Source organism: Stenella coeruleoalba, assembly GCF_951394435.1.
Source record: "Stenella coeruleoalba genome assembly, chromosome: 15".
NCBI classification, from domain to species: domain Eukaryota; kingdom Metazoa; phylum Chordata; class Mammalia; order Artiodactyla; family Delphinidae; genus Stenella; species Stenella coeruleoalba.
In genome coordinates, this window is record NC_137161.1 from 77,084,501 (window position 1) to 77,106,611 (window position 22,111).

General features: G+C 45.2%; 1 long non-coding RNA gene across 1 annotated transcript in view; it reads left to right on the top strand.

Moving 5' to 3' along the window:
- Window positions 1-22,111, top strand: part of LOC307198198 — a 315,335-nt gene that overhangs the window by 178,354 nt on the left and 114,870 nt on the right. The window contains exon 4 of the long non-coding RNA XR_013831579.1: window positions 17,527-17,666. This is a non-coding gene — a long non-coding RNA (uncharacterized lncRNA). The remainder of the gene's footprint in view (window positions 1-17,526; window positions 17,667-22,111) is intronic.

A 22,111-nucleotide genomic window follows, 5' to 3' on the forward strand; every position in this document is an offset into this window, starting at 1 on the left:
CTCCAGACAGAGCCCCATAGAATGTTAGTGACATTGCATACGAAAAAGTGTTCCATTAAATGTACTTAGGAAACATATATTTTGGAATATGCTGGCATACCCAATGTTAAACAGATTTTATCACTGCAGGTATTCTTTTAAAGGATTGACTTTGCTTATATGACTTGTGACTCTCCGAAAGGGAGACTCTAGCATGTGATGTATCCCAAACACATTTGCTTACGTTTTCTGGGAAATCTATTAACATGGAAATGCTGGACCAAGATGTTAATGTGTGACAGTGATACTCATTGCATTGTAAGAGGTGTAGAGTCTAAACTCCTTTCATGCAGTGGTTCTGGAATAGGAAAATTCAGGACAGGAGCATCAGTTACCACACAAACAGAGCCTGCATTATCCCAGGTGCTGCAGATAGAGAACCAAACAGGTATGGTCTATGCCTTCAAGGACTACATGATTTAAACAAATAATTATCAGTTATTGGCAATTATCATTTGCTAGGCTTGGTAGGAATGCAATTTTTTAAATCTTCACTCTAGCCCAGCCAGGTAATTTTCATCTTCATCTTTAAAATGAAGACAGATGACTAAGTTTATACGTAACTAAGACTCAGATGAACTTGCTTGGCCAAAATCACAGTGTCAGTCAGACACTGAACCCGGCTCCCCACCTGGGGTCTTTCACCCTGATACTTGGTGACTCTCTGCCAGGTCTCCTGCAGGGACAGGAATAGAGCTGAGGGCAGTGTCATGGGCACAAGCTCACAAAGCTCAGAGGAGGGTCGTTTTCACTCTTAAATGAGAACTTCCACAACCTTCTCTCAATGCATATGGTGCATGGAACTCGGAGGTCCTCAACCTTGGCAGTCTATGAGCCTCACTGCAGGAGTTTTACAAAATGCCCACATCCAGGCTGTGCGCCATCCCAGCGAACTCAGAACCTCCAGGGGTGAGAGCTGCCACTGCTATTTTTTTGAAGCTCCCCAGTGATTCCAGCATTCAGCCAGGATTGAGAAGCAGTGGTGTGACCCCCGCTTGACCTGTGGAAAGTACCAGCCTCGCTCTTAGCTCCTGTACCTCTCACCTCCCAGTCGGAGAGTGAGCTCACACTTGAGATGTAGACATCAGTCTGTTCCAAGAAGAATTCTTTTGGGTGTTAGAATAAACGCCTTCTCTTGGAGGGAGCAAAGACTTTGGATTTGGACCATCCAGGGTTCTGCCCCTGCTGTGGTCCATGCTCGGGAATGCCTGCATCTCTCTGGGCCTCGGCGGGTTTTTTTTGTTTGTTTTTTTCACACTTCTAAAACTGGAACTTTAAAAAAAAATTTTTATTGGAGTCTAGTTGCTTTACAATGCTGTGTTAGTTTCAGGTGTACAGCAAAGCAAATCAGTTGTACATATACATACATCCACTCTTTTTTTTCGGATTCTCCTCGCATATAGGCCATTACAGAGCATTGAATAGAGTTCCCTGTGCTATGCAACAGGTTCTTATTAGTTATTGATTTTACGTATAGCAGTGTGTATACATCAATCCCAATCTCCCAATTTATCCCTCCCCCCCATACCCTGGTAACCATAAGTTTGTTTTCTACGTCTGTGACTCCACTTCTGCTTTGTAAATAAGTTCATTTGTACCCTTTTTTTTTAGATTCCGCATATACGTGATGTCCTATGATATTTGTCTTTCTGTGTCTGACTGACTTCACTCAGTAAGGTTTTTTAGTGCATCTATAATAACACCCTCGGCACATATGGGTGCAAGGAGGAAAGGAGGTGATGTTCAGTGCTTGACACAGAGCAGGTGTCAAACATGACAGTCCCGTTTCTCACCCTTCACTGTTCCCTCTTCTCCCTGTGCTTTAATTTAAACTGAGTCTATCATCTTAAGAATCTTAAGAATTTCATGGCTTGTCCTAAAACTAAGATTGGTGACGTTGCCATGAAGTCCTGCCATGGGACCTGGGAGGACGTGGAGTCAGTGATGGCTTTTGTCATTTTCTATTGGTTCCAGCTACATTATGATTAGTGCTACCATTATGAGGGCCTTTGTTTAGCTTGAGGAAGTTGAGTCAAGTGTTCATTTAAAGCAGTGAAGCTCAACACAGACAAATATGTGTACGCAGTCTCCATTCTTAGATGCACTAATTGCTCACCCGACGCTCTAAATTCTAATTAAAACCATTCCACCGGATGATTTTATTTTATTCCTTTCAACTTGTAATTAAAGCATTTACTGGCCAACTATCCGAAAGAAATGAAGAGATTCCACTTGGGTGTTTGAAGAAGAAAATGGGATGAAGGCCCCTGAGGGGGTGATTTGGCTGTGGTTTAACAAGATCAACTCCTTGTTGACTGGAGATCATTCTGGGGGAAGCATTGACTCTGCTTTTGGACGTTCGATTTAGCTAGATTACAGCTAAATTCAAGAATTCAGTTCTCCATGCATTTATTGAATGCCAGTGCACGGCCAGGGACAGAATCATTACGTGAGTCTAGTGGTCACCAGTCAGGAATTTGTAAGCGGCAAACCAAGCCACAGGTAATGACCCACACTCTCAGAACTTCTTCAGAATGCCCTGCTTAGGTCTACTTTTCCTTGCTCTCATCTTCCTGATTTTGGGTGGTTGTTTCATTGACCACCAGTTAATGACTATAATCAAATGGGTCCCCACAGCTCTCTCAGGTTTTACTCCCTCACTGGTCCCACCTTCTACCCTGCTAATCACAGGCAGTTTTCTGGGGGGGAGGGGCTGTGTACTGGACAGACACCCCCCACCTAGCTATAGGCTAGCTGTTATACGTACGGAGTTTACTATCCTTAATATAAAGATAGTCTTTCCAAACTTCTAAGAAAATCTGAGGCCACAGTAGATAAACAAAGACCCAAATCATTAACAAAATAAAAACATGAATAGCCAAATATAATGCATTTTAAAACAAGCATGAGACAGCGTTTTTCATCCACCAAATTAACAAAGGATGATAAGCCGTAATGCTGGCGAACAGGCACAGTCCGAGGTGCTGGTGAGACTAGAAACGGCATCAGTTCCTCCCCTACCAAGCTCAGGGCCCAGGACAAGAGCATAACTGGGGGCCCACATACCATGTGCCTACAGATTTAAAAGTTACACACAAAGCTAAGACGCGTTGAGGATTTTCAGTCTTCCTACCTTGACAAATACACCTTCCTAATGACTTGGGTGACTTTATAATTCTTGGGCCCTCAGGAGTTCTTTGGTAGAAGTTGGCGGGCCTGGCCCCTAGCAGCTCCCACACCTCTTCCCTCCCCAGCTCCACCTGTGCTAGGCGGGACTCTGTACACAGGCGTGTGGGCCCCCCAACTGCACATCCAAGATCCTTCCAGGTAACCCACCCACCACACACAGCCTGGGGCATGCACAGTACAGTTGAGGTCTTCTCTTGAGAAAACAGCCCCAGGGAAGAAACTCTGAAGCCGTGGAATCAGGTGTGGTACCCGAGGAAGGCAATTCCAAGACCCCAGGCACTGGAGCGAGATCTAGAAAATCAGAGGTCATGGGCTCCCAGTGGGTTATCCCCTTGACCCATAGGAAGTGCTGTGGCCCGAGGGAGGCCAGAGAGGAGCCCAGGGAAGTGTGGGACCAGGGCAGGGACCCTTCTTGCCAAGGTCAGTAGTAATTGGTGTTATCTCTCTGGGAAACAGTTGGACAAGTTTAAAATGTTGGAGACGCATTGTCCAATTGTTTCCTCGAAACAATGTCCCAGACATCCAGTCTCTGAGAATCAGAATACGGAAGACGCGACAAAAAAGTAAAACAATAATTACATATAAAATATTATCTAGTAATACGACTTATCATATCCCTCTCAGAAAAGCCACGGCCTAAATGTCTAACAATAAGTCAATTGCTAAATCAGTTATGGTACTATCCACATATGGCTTATAATGTTCAGAGTCAAAACTAAGAAATAATGTAATACGTGATGTTAAGTGAGGTATTTAATACATAGTAGCAAGTGGTTAAAAAAAACAAGATTTAAACATTATGACTTAAACCATAGAAAAATATTTAAAGGTAAATGTGGCAGAATAGCATATTAACTGCTGTTGATGAAGTGGCTGGGCATGAGGGAAGGAATTCTAGGTAATGTTTTTCTCTTTATGTAAGCCTTTATTGGGAAAATTTTCTGAAGAACAGCTTATTAATTTTACTCTCAAGAAAAGAAAGTACAAATTATTTTAGATGTTTTGAAATAGCGAGTGAATGCACAATGTGAGTTATCGTTGTGGATCTAGTTTTTGCTTTGGGAGTGCATTCATAGTTGCTTATTACATTGTTAAAAATAAATGAATTAAGGCACAAGCTAGCAAACAAACAAACCCTATAGTATGCAGGGAGTAATGATCAAGGTGTGTGGTTGAGTCAGAATTATGACTAATTCCGTACAACTGAGGTCCAAATGTAAAAATAAACAGTAAATTCATGCTAAATATATTAAAATAAAGATATAAACAGAAAGGAAGGGCCAAAAGGAAAAGTAAAAACAAAGCCTTGCTCACTATAAATGTAAACACAGTTGATGGTGACATGATTTTTTTCCTGAGCTTCCTGGCAGGTAGAGCAAAGAAAGGCCCCTGTTGATCCCTCTTTCTGTTTGTAAGCAGCACCTAGAGGGGCACGTAATTTACCGCATTGCAGTCTTGGTCTGTCTCTTCCATGTGCACTGCCCGTCTGTTACCGAACACAAGACCAAGTGCCCGACGCACAGGGAGGCCAAACAATACCAAAATGTTGGACTTTGGAGCAGAGAAAGGTTTACTGCAGGGCCATGCAAGGAGATGTGTGGCTCGTGCCTTAAAAACCCCGAACTCCCTAAAAGCTTTCAGCAAAGCCCTTCCATAGGAAAGGTGAGGGAGGGGCGTGGTTAGCTGTTGCAAACTTCCTGGTGTCAGATCCTTTGTTCTTGAGGTCAGGTCAGGTCGCCAGGTCCCTGTAAGCCTCCACCAAAACAAACGTTATTCCCTGTTCTGACAAGAAAGGGCAGGGTCCCAAGGCTCAAGTTCTGCCCTCTGAGGGCCAGGCCCTGGCTAAGAGGAGGGGTTCCCTGCGGGGGCCAGTTACCCCGCCCAGGAGCGTTCGTCCGGGACCCAGTCTGGGTCCTCCCGCCAGTGTCCAGGTCCAGCCGAGGAGGCAGAGCTCAGCTGGCGGCGCCCTCAGGGCCAGGTCTCCAGACCCTGCCCAGCCATCGTCACTGAGGGACCCAGGCGCCCAGGACCCCACCGGCCCTCAGGCTCCTCAGCCCACCCGAGGCGGGGAGGGGGAGAGGTTCGCTGCTGCTTCAAGGCCTGGGCCCGGCCAGTGGGCCGCCGTGGCGAGGGCTCTGGAGCCCTGCAGGACAGAACCCTCATCCTGTCCCTGGGCCCCCCCAGCTCACCCGGCAGCCCGAGGCCAGCGGGTCTGAAGGGCCCTGGGGAGAAGGCCGTGAGCAGCCTCGCACCACACTCTCTGCTGCGAGGACCACGCACTAATGGCTGCGTGCCCGCCCCGCCCCTGTTACATCTCTAGCGGGGGTCTTTTCTGTCTTTGTATTTCCGGTGTATGAGAATGGCAACAACAACAAAAAAGAGGTTGAACTGAGCTGTTCCTGCCATCTAATGTACTTTGAGCCTCAGTTGTTGAATCAAGACATTCCTCTGCCCTCCCAGGTCCCAAGAAGATTCCAAAATGACTCAGCATTACCCTGGGTTGGATCTTTGCAGCAGCCAGAGAGGGAAGTACCTGTCTCTAATTTAAAGGTGGCTACAGAGAAGAGCTGATCAGGCAATCAGAATGGAAAAAATAAAGAAGACATAGAAGTCCTGCCGGCACAAGTGTGGGGGAGGAAATTTCCTAAATACTGTGCGTTAAACAGAGCAGAGTTTGGGGGGTCTCCGAGAACACCATCATTTGTGACACTAACTGCAAGTTCAGGGTCCCCAAGACCACCCTTAGGTTTGATCATTTGCTAGAAGAACTCACAGACTCCCTGAAAACCATTAGACTCAATGTTACCATTTATTATGGCAGAATAAAACCAATTAAAATTAGCCAAGGGGAAAGACACACGGGGCAGAAGCCAGGAGAGTTTCACGTGTAGAGCTTCTAGTTGACCTCTCTCGCTGGAGTTATGGACAGCACTGTCTTCTCCTAGAAACAATGTACAACAACACTCACGGAGTACTGCCACCCAGAGAAGCTCACCCAAGTCTTGGTGTCCAGAGTTTTTATTAGGGCTTCAACATCTAGACATACTTGCCCACCCACATGGCTTGCCTCAGTCTTGAGCTCCTCCAAATCTTTAGCTCATACCACATGGCCCAAGCCCTCCATTATAAATCATCTAGACTGTAGGGGGTGGCCCAAGGCTCCCAAGTAAACAAAGACACTCTTATCAGGCAGGTCATTCTAAGAGCTTAGTGATGACCTCCTAGGAACCAAGGGCAAAGGCCAGACTATTCTTGGGTAGAATGATTCCTTTAATATACAGACAGACATACGTGGATTCTCTAAAGCCAACTCTACTTGATGTCATTGGTTATGAAGGTTTTTTATTTGGATGGCTGTGTGCTTTAGGTAATCCACATGGCTATTCCTCTTTCTCACCCCTTGTTAACAAGAACAGTCCAGAGCTGGAATAAGGCAGGCTGTGGAGGTAGTGTTTCTAAATAGTAGTGTTGCAGGTTGGGTTCCCCAGAAAACAATCTCTGAGATGGAGTCATATGTGCACCATATTTTAAGGAATAGCTGCAAGAAGCAGAAGAATAGCCCCCCAGATGTCTGCCTCTTAATCCCTGGAACCTGTGCATATGTTACCTTGCATGGTACAAGGGACTCTGCTGATGTGCGTAAGTTGAGGATCTTGAGGTGGGGAGATGATCCTGGATTATCTGGCTGAGTCCAGTACCATCTCAAGAGTTCGTACAGCAGGGAGCGTCAGAGGTCAGGAGGGTCAGAGTAACAGAAGGCGTGACAACAAAAGCAGAGGGCTTAGAGAGAGATTTGAAGATGCCTGTGCTGCTGGCTTGAAAGATGGAGGAGGGGGCCGTGAGCCAATGGAGACGCCAGTCTCGAGAAGCTGGAAAAAGCAAAGAAAGGAATTCTGCCACAGAGCCTTCAGAAGAAACACGGCCCTGCCAACATCTTAATTTAGCCCAGTGAAACTTATGACCTCCAGAACTAGAGGAGCATACATTTGTGTTGTTTGAAGCCACGAAGTCTGTGGTAATTGGTTACAGCCGTCACAGGAACCCAATGCAGTGCCTCTGGGAGTGAGAGGGAGAAGGGGCGGGGAGAGAGAAATCCACGGTGATACTCAAGGCTCAAGGTCAGCCTTGACCAATGGCCTGGGGACCTCTAGACAGAGCCCTCCGGAGCTGCCTGTGCTTGGGCTGAGGTGGCCTGGCCTTCACGCCCCGGCTGCTGTTGAACCCAAGTGTGTGTGCAGAGGCCAAACAAACTGAAATATCAGAGTGTGGATCGGAGAAGGGTTTATTTACTGCGGGGTCACGCAAGGAGAGAAGGGTGGCTCACACTCAAAAGACCCCAACTCCCCGATGGGTTTCAGGGAAGAAGTTTTTATAGGCAGAGTTTTGGGGGGACGGCTGCAGGGTGTGTAACTGTCCTCTGATTGGTTAGAGGTGGTGTTCCAGGAATCTCAGTCATCAGCCTTCTGGTTCCAACCAGTCTGGGGTCCATGAGCTTGTGCACAGCCTGAATTTACCATCCTCCACCTGGGTGGGGGCCTTAGTTCCTGTAGAAGAACTCAGAGATCTGTATCAGATTGGTTTGCACATCACCCTTCCCAGTCCCGGGAGGAGCCAGGCCCAGGCCCCATGCTGCACTGATGTTTCTTTCTGCATTCCCTCACTCCCCTAACGAGTAGCAACTGTCTGAATCTACCCTTTGGAACTCAGGGAAGGTCTAGGAGGCTGAAACCTTTTTCCTACAAACAAGAAATGGGGGACACGAAAAGGCTTTTGTCCCCGGAAGGGCCCCCCAGGGTCCTGCTCGGTTTCACTGCATCTACCCATCCTCACCGCAGCGGAGGTAACCCCAAGGTGGCTGATGCCGAGGTCTACCTGCCAACGCACCCCCAGCTTCTGGGGCAACAGGTTCTTCCTTGTAAGGGATCTGGGCGTTCTATCCTAGTGCCCACCCACGTTGGCCTGTGGACACGGTCACTCCATTCCCCCTAGACTTCTTGCTTGAGTCAGAGGAAGGAGAAAGCAGATAAGTCCCCTTGCTTTGTTCTTGGGGGACGAAGGCATTTTCATGAAGGTTCCAGCAGAAGTTAATCCTCCGTGGGTTCAGTTAATTAATTCATGCAGACAGCAGAGAAAGAAGGCTGTTCACAGAGGTAGCCCATTCATGCTTCCTCCAAATTGCATGTTTGCATACCAGAAATAAGCTAAGGGTTCTCGGGCTGAGGCGGCTGCCAGGATGCAACCCTCAAAAAAAGTCACGAGTCGGGCTTCCCTGGTGGCGCAGTGGTTGAGAGTCCGCCTGCCAATACAGGGGACGCGGGTTCGTGCCCCAGTCCGGGAAGATCCCACATGCCGTGGAGCGGCTGGGCCCGTGAGCCATGGCCGCTGAGCCTGCGCGTCCGGAGCCTGCGCTCTGCAACGGGAGAGGCCACAGCAGTGAGAGGCCTGCGTACCGCAAAAAACAAACAAACAAACAAAAAGAACAAAACAAAACAAAAAAGTCACGAGTTCTGGCAGAGGACTGTGGCTAGAAGAGGCTAACATAATAATAGTAATAATAACAGCCGATACTTCTTTATGGTTTATCATGTATAATTCCAAGTGCTTTGCCGCTTTGCAAACTAGAGTGTGATCTGCAGACCTACAGCGCCTAGAAGCTCATCAGAAATGCAGACTCTCAGGTCTCATCCCAGACCTACCAAATGGAAACTGCAGTTTAATAGGATGGGCAGGTCATTTATTCACAGGTTAAAGTTTGGAAAGCACTGCTTTACTGTGTTAACTCTTTTAATTCTCAAAAACAAAACAAGGGGGAGCTACTATTGTTATTTCTATTTTACAGATGACGGCATTTAGGCACAGAGGAATTAAGCGATAAATCCCACAACTGATAAATCTCTAACCAGGATGGCAGTGAGGAAGTCTATTGCACAGTCTGAGCTCTTAAGCTCTCCTGCTCCTGAAAGGAGTGACTATGTTGCCACAGAGAGCTGGGTTCGTGCGTCATGTCCTTCTTGCTGTCTGTGTGCCTCTGGTCAGGTTATTCAACCTCTCTGAGCTGCCGTTTCCTCATCAGTGAAGCGGGTCAGGATTAGCATTGATGTCACAGGGCTTTTGTGAGGCAAACTAAGAAAATGCACGGGAAGCACTTAGCAATCAGTGTTCATTTCTGTTACGATCACTTATTTTCATCATCATCATTGTCATTCTTATTATCATCATCATTGCTGTCATCATCCTCATCATTGTCACCATCAGGTGGAGGTTGCCAGGATGAGGACCCAGGTTCAGGGGGCTCAGGAGCTGCCAGAGCTCAGCAAGAAGTCATGAGGGTGAAGCTGAGGACTGGTCCTGACAGCTGACTCTGTGGCTTACCCACAGTACCAGTTTCTTCAACCTCCCTAAGCCCCAGTGAGGTTTGTAACTCATATTCTGTGCTCTTTCTGCCCGTGCAGAATTGATAGCCCTGACTAAATATCTTCCTGGGATACATAACTTGAAGGCAGGCTTCTCCCCAGGTTGTGGTTGCTGTGGAAACAGGTGTCCCTCAGGGCCAGGAAAATGCTGGCAGAGACTTGGCTTCTCGACTCCTGGAAAATAATTGTTCACTTTCCCCTGTGCTTGTTTTTCCCAAGTAGCATTTATTAAAAGAGCACACGTTGTGTGGCGCCCGTCCTGACTCTCACCTCTGCTTTGTGTCTGTTGGAAGGAGTGTGCCTTCCGGCTTGTATCTATCTGTGTGTTTGCAGTTGGTGCTGGTGGGCTGGCTTAGAACTGGTGTTGACTCTTCAAGATCTAGCCTTGTGTTTTCTTGCAGTGCCTTGAAAACATCCTCTTATTTTCTGGGACTCCTTGTACAAGCACTGCCTCCCTTGTTTAAAAGAAGGCCAGAGTCTTCAAGGCTTCCCCCCGAGGTTTGTCTTCCTTTCAGGTCAAGCGGTTCTATTTGGATTCCCACTGCAGTCACCACGCTTCCTTCATGAGGAATTGCATCCCCTTTAATCTGTTGGGGGATGTGTGTACGCGTTCATGTGGACACAAATAACTTTCTCTTGTTTTCCTTAGCACAGCTGATAGATGCTGAAATGTTAAAAATAAACAAAGAACCTAACTAAATAGAAAGGAAAAGCAAAAATAAAAACAATAACCAGAAAAAAAAACATAGAGGCATAAAAACAGTCCAGAACTCCTAGACCGAGGGCTACACTCAGTCCCAAAGTTCTGGTCCTGCTGTGCAGGCTCCTTCCCTTCCCTGGTCCCTTTTTACCTCCCAGGGCCAGGCTTCCACCATCTCTGAACCTGCCCTGAATCCATCACAAGGGGAGCTGGTTACCTGGACACCTCTTGAAGCAAAGACCTAGAAGAAAGATTTTAGCTCTGCTATCTGCTCCTCCCCTCCCAAAGAGAAAGAAAATATTCTAGAATAGAACAGGACGTGGAGAAAATATTGGGTCTAAGCTATCCTGGACCCTGAATCACCCTTCTCCCTCTTCATTATTTCTTTAGAAGGGGACTTAACTCTTTGTGTTCAGTCAAGATAAAAGAAGAGGAATTTTGGGACTTCCCTGGTGGCACAATGGTTAAGTATCCGCCTGCCAATGCAGGGGACACGGGTTCGAGCCCCAGTCTGGGAAGATCCCACATGCCGCGGAGCAACTAAGCCCATGTGCCACAACTACTGAGCCTGCGCTCTAGAGCCCGCGAGCCACAACTACTGAGCCCGCATGCCACAACTGCTGAAGCCCATGCGCCTAGAGGCCATGCTCCACAACAAAGAGAAGCCACCACAATGAGAAGCCCGCACACTGCAACGGAGAGTAGCCCCCGCTCGCCGCAACAAAGACCTAACGCAGCCATAAATAAATAAATAAATAAAAAGAAGAGGAATTTGACTTAAAGATCATTCTCACCTCATCTTGAATCTTTTCTGCTTTGAAACTATTGGGACTTCCTACCTCTCTCCCTCCCTCCCTCTCTCTCTCCTTTTCTTTCTTCCTTGTCCTCATTTATCCCATACAATAAATATTGAGTTTCAACTATGTGTAAAGTGCATTGAGTGGAGCATTGATTTGAAAATGTCTATTTAAACACATTTTTCGTTTCTAAAATTCTTAAGCTGAATAAAACTGAACTTTGCAAATAACGAAGCCTCTGTATAATTTCACTCTCCTCTTTTTGAACACGTGGTCTTCTGCAACTCCCTACATGTCTGTGTGCGTATATACGTGTTTGGTGAGACACATGTGCCAGAATGTGTGCGCCTGTCTTTGGAATCCAGGTCTTCCTTCACGTTTTTTTATGTCCGCGGACCCAGAGACTTTTTGGAGGTGGACTTTCCAAGCCATTAGCATCGCAGCAGCCCATCCCACCGTCACCCCCCCGCCCCACCTCCCCGACACGTGCTACACCATCACCGCGCATGGCAGGTTGCACAAGTCCTGGGGGCCTAGGGAAAGTAGCTGACCGGATGCCTAAGGAGGTGTAGCACAGCTGCTTCTCACGATTCAAGTTCCAGAACAGGCCGTGCACCACGGGGAGCCCTTTCTCAGCTAGGTAACAGGAGGGAGGCGGCAGATGGCGCCCACACACCCCACCCCCCGCCCCCGCTTTTCTGCTGAAGCCCCCCCCACGCGAAGCACCACTTAAGCCGGCTTCTCACCTCCTCTCTCTGTTCTGGGGACTGTGTTCACGTGAAACAAAGCTTCTGCCAGCTTTTCCTTCCGAGAAGGAGGGGCTCTCCATTAAGCGTCCCCCCGAAAATTGCCATTCTGCTCTCTGTCTGCTCCCCAGCGGCCCAACTCGCTTCCCTACGTCCTTCTCCTTAACTGCCCTGTCGGGCGCATCCATCTCTGACAGGTGCGGCGCGAGCCGCGTGAATGCCGGGAGCAAAGACCCCAAAGGACGATGAGAACCGTTTGCTTTCATGGAGTGCCTTTCTTCCAAGGATCTCCGAGTACCTTTCGGACAATTAAATGTTCTTGTTGTAAATGGGGAAACTGAGGACTAAATAAGCTCCTTCCTCAGAGACGCATGGCTGATGACTCAAAAGAATGCAGCCCACCTGTTTTTCTCATTTTCAGTCCCTCCAAAAGAGTGTAATTTACAACCTGAAAAGTGATGCTAATGCAAAATTATGGAGTCCGTTTTCTTCTTTTGAGCAGGTCTCTTTCTTTGACTGCCCTTCTTACCTCACCAGCCCATCATCCCCTTCCCAAGGGTCTGCCTGGCCTAAGTCTCTGAGGGTCCTTCTCTGATGCAATTCCAGTCGCAGAGCTGTGCTCTGGAAAAACAGGGCCAGAAAGGTCATTAGAATATGTGGAGGCCAGGATACCTCCCTCCCTGGAATCTTCTCCTCCCTTAGCTTAATTCATTCATCTTCTGTGTGTGCGCGTGTTTATATGGCCACCTATGACATCTTCCGTGGGTGTGTTCCTGCAGATACGATAGGAGACAATATCTCATTTGGGACATAGATGACCCATTACAATGTTGATAGATTTATTTATTCCTCACAATGAAGTCTACATAATGATAGTAATAAATATTGAAAAAATAGCAGCGTATGCACACACATACAGATTAAGTACTACATGTTGAGTTTGATTTTAAGAGCTGTATTCACATTATCTCTCTACTTATATCAGTTTTCTGAGGCAGGAACTCTTAGTATCCTCTTATGTAGGAGAGGAAACTGAGGCACAGAAATGTTATAAAGTTTCCCCAACATCTAATAAGCACCAGGTATTGAACTTGGAACTTTAAATGTAAAATCGCAAATGCATTCCGCAAATCTGAGAAGAACTCAGCTTTCCACGAAGAAAGGGAGGTTCAGGAGATTAAGTCCATTGCTTAGGGCACGCAGCCTGTGAGGTGAGAACAGGCATGGGGCCAAGGCCGGCCATTCCCATGGTTATCACTCTTTCTGCCACTGTCCTCCCTGTAGTGCCAGCTCCTTCTACAGTCTACGCAGTGCCCAGCAGAGGGTTGACCCACAACAGACATCCCATAAACATGTGCTCCTTCTTTTTATTGAGCTCATGGATTCAAAATTAAATATTGCTATTAAATTCTGTTATCCATACTCCTGGGAGTAATGGCATGGGTGATTCAAAGGAGTGACTCATTAATCATGGATACTTTGTTTTTACATGTATTTATCTTTGAATACAGGTTTGCTACTTGTGGGATTCATGTCACTTCTCACAAAATAATGAGGCTGTGGTGTGATGGTCTGACTCGGGAGAAGTTGGGAGTAACCATACCTCTCATTGCTCAGTGTCCTGCTGTGTCCAGCCCTGCCACAGGGTCAAGGAGCCATCACATACATGGAGGCCACACACTGGCCATCCCGGCCGTCCTTGTCTGAATGGCTTTTGTTTGACTCACTCACAGAGTGGACCTGCAAAGTGGTATCCTTTCTCCCGCCCTCCCTCCCTCTCTCTTTCTTGCAGTAGAATTTATTATCCTTGTCAACATTAAGAGATTAGGAGATTTGGTCGAGATTTCCAGTTTCTCTGAAAAAATTATGTCTGACAACATAAGCCCCACGTTTGCACTTGGCAGTTAGCTAGAGCCAATTACTGAAAGGCCCCTCTTCTAGAAGGGACATGAACTCAGTCTTCATCATCCTCTGTCATCTCTTTTATACCAAGGCTGAGTGTCAGTTGCCAGCAAACCTCAAGCTTAGGCAAACATTTTCCTGACTCCCAGTCAGTGCCACTCATTCCTGTTATAGATCTAGCAGCTGAAGGCATTTGAGTTCGTGAGCCTCATCTTAGGTGATGCTAATCACCTAGGATGAGTAGAAGAACACGCGAAATGTCACTCCGGCTCATCCCCGTGGTCCACCTTCCTCGTATCTTCTCTCTGGACAGGGCACCAAATGAATGTAGCATGAGATAGAATGGCTCTGCCCCTAGTGTCAAGCCCATAGAACTTTCTAACTTCTCTCAAGGAACCTAGAAAGAGATAGTCAAACATTCATCTTGAAAATTAACTGCCAAAGAAGTCCAACCCTTTCATTTTAAACTTTTCAATTAAAAAATGCGCTTTCTGTGAAACCACTTAGTAGTGAGTGGGTAGTCTCCATCCCAAATAATTTATTTTAGGCTGAGGATTGCTGATTTTTCTACCCTGATATACTCGCTGTCTGACATGCACCTTTTTGCGGCAAAAGTCGTAACTGATGTTTTGTTTAAGAAGAGGAAAATCCATGCCTTATTCCATACTCAGGGTGTGTAAATAGAAACACTGGTGCTGTTGCCAAAGGGGCTAAAGGATAAGGCTGTCAAGAACTTGAGAGCACTCTTTGCCTTACCAGAAAGTCACGGATCAGCACATTTGACATTGACACACATTTCTGCCAATTTCAGCTCTTTTCACCGTTATTGTGGGAGGCTGAATTAGTGTTCCCAAATCTTTTTCAGAAAAGGATTTATATCTCCATTCCCTTTTCTCTCTGACTTTGCAGATCCTTCCGCTGGAGTCTATAGATTATACATCTGTATCCATTTTTGGACTTTACCATGCACTTTGCTTTGATAAGTGGAGTATGGGTAATGAGTGACACTGTGCCAGTTCCCAGCTGAGGATTGAAGAAGTTAGCGAATTTCTACCAGCCCTATTAAGTATCCACTCCCTGTAATGAGAAAAATATGCCCCAGGTAGCTGTCGCCCCTTGGGTTTGGAATGAAAATACAAGGAACAGACCTGGATGCAACATAACCCAGCTGAGCCCAGCTACAATCAGCCACACCGCAGACAAACACCAATCCACAGCTTAAAACAAATATTTGTTGCTGCAAATCACTGAGATTTGGTTGTTTGTTATGCCACACTAAAAAAAATCTGGCTAATACAGCTAGTGAATGGGAGAAAAAGGAGATTCTTTGTTCTAGTCTGCCAATTATTGAGAATTTTGATTATGTCATGCTATGTCATTATGATTTTATCTGTTCAGTCTGCAAATGCACTTTTACTGAGATCTTTTGATTTTGTTTCGCCATGTTCAGTATGTTTCTGTGATGGTACGAGCGAGTAAGCGTCACTGCACCACTCCCCTAGACTGACATTTGTACACATCTTTTGTATTAAGTGAAGCCATCCACCTCAATGGAATCATTTGTTGGGAACCACAAGTTTACCAGATATTGTGAAGAAATAAGAGGAAGGCTGGTCCCCCCAAAAAAGAGTGGGTTGAAGAGATACCTTGTAATTTGTCAAGAGCTAAGATAAGCACCGTATTTTTCTAAATAAAAAAACCCTAGGTGTTTCAATCTACCTGACTCCACCAGCTTCTACTTTTCAGTAGAAAACTGAAAAACCAACTCCACTGGCTTCTGTTATCTTGATTCCGTGGGCAGCCTTGAGAACTAGTCCCATTGGTCTTCTTATCTGTTCACTTACAGTCATCTTGTCGGGGTCACAGATAAGTACCCAACTCATTAGGCGCTGACCCGTAGTGGAGCAATCATCGTAAACCACCATGAGCGCTTCACAGTTCAATTGACGTGTAAACTATTTAAGGACAAGATGAAATGAACAGGAAAGATTTCCTGGTTTAGTTTAATTGCTTCTCAGGTGGCCTCTCATTTACCAAGCTCTGCTACAAGTAAAGAACCAGAACTACCCTAATGAAACTAATATAAAAGACCCAAGTACTTTGGGGAATACAGCTTGATTCAACAGATCCCAGGGAACCTGCATGGCCAGATTGAAAGAAAGACTGTTTCAGTCGGTGTGCTTGGTGGGTCTTCTCTCGTTCGCATACCAATAACTTCAAATTGCATTCTCTTTAGATTTAATGAGCAGATTGTGTTGTCCACACATTCCTTGCTCTTTAAAGTATAAAAAATGATGGCTACCTCAGGACTTCCCTGGTGGCTCAGTGGTGAAGAATCCACCTGCCAATGCAGGAGGCATGGGTTCATTCCCTCGTCCAGGAAGATCCCACATGCCGCGGAGCAACTAAGCCTGTACACCACAACTAGTGAGCCCACGTGTACTGAAGCCCACGAGCCTAGAGCCCGCAACAAGAGAAGCCACCACAATGAGAAGCCCGCGCACCGCAACAAAGAGTAGCCCCCGCTCACTGCAGCTAGAGGAAGCCTGCACACAGCAACGAAGACCCAACGCAGCCAAAAATAAATAAATAAATAAATTTTAAAAAGTGACGGTTACCTTAAACATGAGTCAGGTTGTCTCTATTGTGATGTCTTTATTGAGATGCATTTTTGAGGGCGTCAAGGAAAAGATGGCTTAAAAATTGCAATAAAAATACAGTGGGGGAGATGAAATAAGATTGGCAGAAACGTGGTTGCTGAGGCAACACGGTGCTTCATTGTACTAATTTCTCTCCTTTTGTGTGTGTTTGAAATTCTTCATAATAAAAATGAAAAAATAATTTAAGTCTACAGTCATATCAACTCAGATTTGGGCCCTTGCTTTGTGTCTCCTTTTTTTTAATGAAAGAATGGCAGTCAGGAGACCCCATTTCACAAAGCATGTTGGATCCTGGTGTCCTTAAGCTTTCACTGCTTTGTCGAGTCATGGAAACAACTGGATTTTCGAAGTCCGACTATCAAGTTGATGATTGGTGGTTACGGGGTGGGGTGGGGAGTGAGGGAAGGGGGTCAAAAGCTACAAACTTCCAGTTATAAAATAAATAAGTCACAAGGATGTAATTATAGCATGGTGACTATAGTTAATAATACTGTAGTACACATTTGAAAATTGCTAAGAGATTAGATCTTAAAAGTTCTCATCGCGGGCTTCCCTGGTGGTGCAGTGGTTGAGAGTCCGCCTGCCGATGCAGGGGACATGGGTTCGTGCCCCAGTCCGGGAGGATCCCACATGCCACGGAGCGGCTGGGCCCGTGAGCCATGGCCGCTGGGCCTGCGCGTCCGGAGTCTGTGCTCCACAACGGGAGAGACCATAGCAGTGAGAGGCCCACGTACCGCAAAAAAAAAAAAAAAAAAAGTTCTCATCGCAAGAAAAAAAAGGAAAAAATTGTAGCTATATATGGTGACAGATGTTAATCAGGCTTAATATGGTGATCATTTCTCAATATACATAACTATAGAATCGTTACATTGTACACCTGAAACTAATATAATCTTATACGTGACTTAAACCTCAGTTAAAAAATAAAATGAAAAAAAATGAAAAATAGGTATGACAATACTTACCTGGTAAGGTTGACATGAGGATTAGATCAATTATACATAAAATGCATAACCTAGTGCCTGGCAGACTATATAACCTCATTGAGTGATGGCTGTTACTTCTCTTTTTACCTCTCAGATCCAGAAAGGCCCCAGACATTCAGATCAAATCGGTAAAACAATGGATGATCCAAATTGTTGATGGCCTCACACCATCCAGGTGCCCATCCACATAGGAGAAAGAGTCCAGAGCCAAAGAGCCTCGCTCCTCCAATAATGGTAAGTGTCAAGGGCTGTTTCTTCATGAGAAAATAGCCTAAGCTTTTGTGAGTCACAGATAAGCTTCCGGGGGTCACTGAACCTGAAAATGCCGTGCACGGTGTTATCCATGTGCCTCTGTGCGTTCTTCTGGGAAGACAGTCTGTAGCTTTTATCAGATACTCAAATGAGTCTCTTTTCTTTCATTCACTCATTCAGAAAACACTTTTTAAAAAACGCTTATTGAAGTATAGTTGATTTATAATATTGTGTCAATTTCTGCTGTGCAACAAAATAATTCAGTTATGCGTATAGATATACATTATTTTTCATGTTCTTTTCCATGATGGTGTATCACAGGGTATTGAATATAGTTCCCTGTGCTCTACAGTAGGGCCTTGTTGTTTATCCATTCTATATATAATAGTTTGCATCTGCTAAACCAAACTCCCAATCCTTCCCTCCTCCACCCCCCTTACCCCCTTGGCAACCACAAGTCTGTTCTCTACGTCTGTGAGTCTGTTTCTGTTTTGTAGATAAGTTAATTAGTGCCATATTTTAGATTCCACATATAAGTGATATCACATGGTATTTGTCTTTCTGTTTCTGACTTACTTCACTTAGTATGATAATCTCTAAGTCCATCCATGTTGCTATAAATGGCATTATTTCATTCTTTTTAAGGCTGAATAGTATTCCATTGTATATATGTGCCACATTTCTTTATCCATTCATCTGTTGGTGGACGTTTAGGTCGTTTTGAATAGTGCTGCTATGAACATAGGGGTGCATGTATCTTTTTAAATTAGTTTTGTCTGGATATAAGCCCAGAAATGGGATTGCTGGATCCTATGGTAATTCTATTTTTACTTTTCTGAGGAACCTCCACACTGTTTTCTATAGTGGCTGCACCAATTTACATTCCCATCAACAGTGTAGGTGTCCCTTTTCTCCACACCCTCTCCAGCATTTGTTATTTGTAGACTTTTTAATGAAGGCCATTCTGACCGGTGTGAGGTGGTACCTCATTGTATTTTTGATTTTCATTTCTCTAATAATTAGCGATGTTGAGCATCTTTTCATGTGCCTGTTGGCCATCTGTATTCTTCTTTGGAAAAATGTCTATTTAGGTCTTCTGCCCATTTTTCGATTGGGTTGTCTTTTTGTTATGGAGTTGTATGAGCTGTTTGTATATTTTGGAAATTAAGCCCTTGTCAGTCACATCATTTGCAGATATTTTCTCCCATTCCTTAGGTTGTCTTTTCATTTTGTTTATGGTTTCCTTTGCTGTGCAAAAGCTTGTAAGTTTGATTAGGTCTCGTTTGTTTATTTTTGCTCTTATTTCTTTTGCCTTGGGAGACTGAGCTAAGAAAACATTGGTACAATTTATGTCAGAGAATGTTTTGCCTATGTTCTCTTCTAGGGGTTTTATGGTATTATGTCTTATATTTAAGTCTTTAAGCCATTTTGAGTTTATTTTTTTGTATGATGTGGAAAACACTTTTTGAGTATTTATTATGGCCTAGGTTGTAGAAAGTACAGCAGTGAACAAAACAGGAAAAAATGCATTACCTTTATGGAATTTAATTTCCAGTGGACCTAAAAATTCCTAAGAATCACTGATCCAAGGAAACCAAGAAGCAAATGAAATGTGGTTTAAATCTTCCAATAGCTCTCTTTTGGTTGCATTGAATTATGGACTCCAAAATCTGTCCAATTGGGTCAAACATGTTTTCTGCAGACACAGGTATTTGATATTGTGGGCACCAATGGAAAGAATTAATGAAATTTACTGATGAATTCAAAGCCAGCAAATTTCCTCCGAGTACCCCACTATGGAACTATAGGAATAAAAGGAAGCTATTAAACAATGTGGTAAAGTGAAAAACAAACATCAAAACGAACAAAAAGTCCTGGTATTTTGGCATCAGAAGGACTTCGGTTCAAATCTTCAGCTACCTAACTGTGAAAGATTAGACGAGATACACAAATTCTTTGAGCAACCACGTTATCTTGAATTAGATATATTTATCTTGCAGGGTTGTCTTGAGTATTAAAAGGTAGAACTGGCCCTCAGTGAATGTTAGTTCTCTGTGGCTAAGGCAGTGATTCTTATAATGTTGGGACCATGGGCCCATGAATGTAAAGCACACACACACACACACACATATAAAAACACGCGTGCAGATGTTTGTGATACTGACAAAGACTTGCCAAATTTTAAATTTTGTCCAAGTTGAAGGATTTATAAAACACAGACGAGCTACAATAAAACCAGGCACACAGTCACAGACACACACACACGCAACTATCGGTTACCTTCTTTGATTAATAAAGGATTTGAAAAAGACAATACAGTAAGAGAGGTTTAATTTCAGCATAAAAGACAGTCCTTTAAGTGGAATAGATTTTGCTGAAGAACTAATATATTGAAAACTCAATACATTAAAACTCAATATAAATATATATAAATATATAACAATATATTATAGGATATATAACAGTACATAACAATGTAAACTCATTAAGTTAAAAGCTGAGTGTGTTTTCTTTATTTCCTCATCTCAGTTGCAAGGGTATTGTAATCCATTTGCTCCATCTCTTGATTCTCAGAACCCTATAATAAGATGGGCAGGATGATGACTTTTAGTTGCATTCAAGAGCAAAGGCTCAGGGGCGAGGTGGCTCCAGGTCCCCTCTCTATTCCTGGCTTTGCCAGTGGGCCCCTTAGAACAGAGGCCTGCACTTGTTGGTCCAGACACTAGTCATTCTTTTAGGGCAAAGGGAGGGGAGTTTCAGCTTGATGTGAGGCAGAACTTTGAGGACAGACAAAACTGAGTTACCTCACAACTGCAGGAGCCTCGTGGTGGAAGCTGGACAGCCAACTGAGAATATCTGCTCCCCTTTCCAACAGCATCTTCAAAGATGTGAGGTTCACACCTTCCAGGTCTTCCTTTGACTCTGGAAGAAGATTCCCAGGCCCTTCGGTTAAATTCATAGTCCATGGTGAGTTAGGAGAGGGGTTGGATATAACCAGATAGACTTGGGCTGGAATCCCATCAACCAGCGTTCCTGTGAACGCAGTGTTTCCTGTCTCCCAGCTATCCATATTTGTAAAATCGGGACAGTAATTTAAACCTCCTCGTGTGGTAAACATTAAGGAAGGTCATACGTGTATGTAAAATTCCTGATGTCATCCTCCTGGGGCCGCTGTATACGGCTGTGCAGGTTGCATCTTGCTTAAGGGCACCAGTTCCAGGGAGCAGATGGGGGCAGAAATCCATCCAGTGCTCAGATCTGCTGCAGCCTGGAATGAAGAAAGGCCTTGTAGTCATTTGTGCACCCGGACTGGACCCTTTCTCCTAAGTCTGACAAAGGCTTTGGATGTTGTGGGTAGGTCCTGCCTCCTTTTCCATCCCCTCCCTTTCATCACTTCCCCTTCAATGAACCTGGGTCGTGAAATCTGCTACTCCGAACCGTTCACAATTCTCCGTGGTCTGCTCAGCCCCCGTGGAAGGGACTGCAACTGCTTCCAAGCAAATGAGAAGAGGAAGATTTCTTGTTACCTCCAGGGCCTTGACAAGGATTGGTTCCATCTCTAAATGAAATACCCTTTAAATTGCACTGAAATTGCATCGCTTGTCTCAGTTAAGTGGAATCCTATGCACTATAAATCTGACTTGAAAGGGCTGTTTAATTTGACTAAGATGTTACAAAGGGTTTACCAAAATTTAAAGCATTTGTCTATGGAAAATCAATTAGGGCCCAATCCATCTCACTGATGACGGGAGTGTTCTCATTTTCGGATGGCGCATGTGCACAGGCATGCACGTGCACACACAGACGTTTGGGGTGCAGCGGCTGGAGTCTTGTGTTGCAGGAATTCCATATAGATTAAGTAGGGCTTATCGACTAATGATAAGCAAGTTATCAATTGCAGTAATTTGAGCACATTGCTCATTATTTCTAGAATGCTCGGTCCTTACCCGCCAGCCACAGACCAAGTTTCAGCTTGTTATTCGCACTTAGAGGAAAGCAAGAAAAGTGCTCTCCATTCCAGGTCCCTCACTTTCTATTTCCCTCCAGTGACATGGGTACAAGTCCACTCAACTGGCTCACGTAAAGCTCTGGTCCCAGTATTGAAGGCAAATTATCGAGTGCACCAAAAGTTCCACGTGCTAAACCAGGGGTCCCCAACCCCCAGGCCACCGGACTGGTACCCATCCGCCGCCTGTCAGGACCCGGGCTGCACAGCAGGAGGTGAGCGGTGCGTGAGCGCTCCCCATGGCTCGCCGTCGCTGGCGTTACCGCCTGAACCATCCCCCCGCCCCCCCAATCCCTGAAAAAATTGTCTTCCACAAAACCAGCCCCTGATGCCAAAAAGTTTGGGAACTGCTGGCTTACATGCATCCCTTCCTCTGGGGTCACAGCCTCACCCCACCCTGCAGAGGGTCAATGGAGGGTCC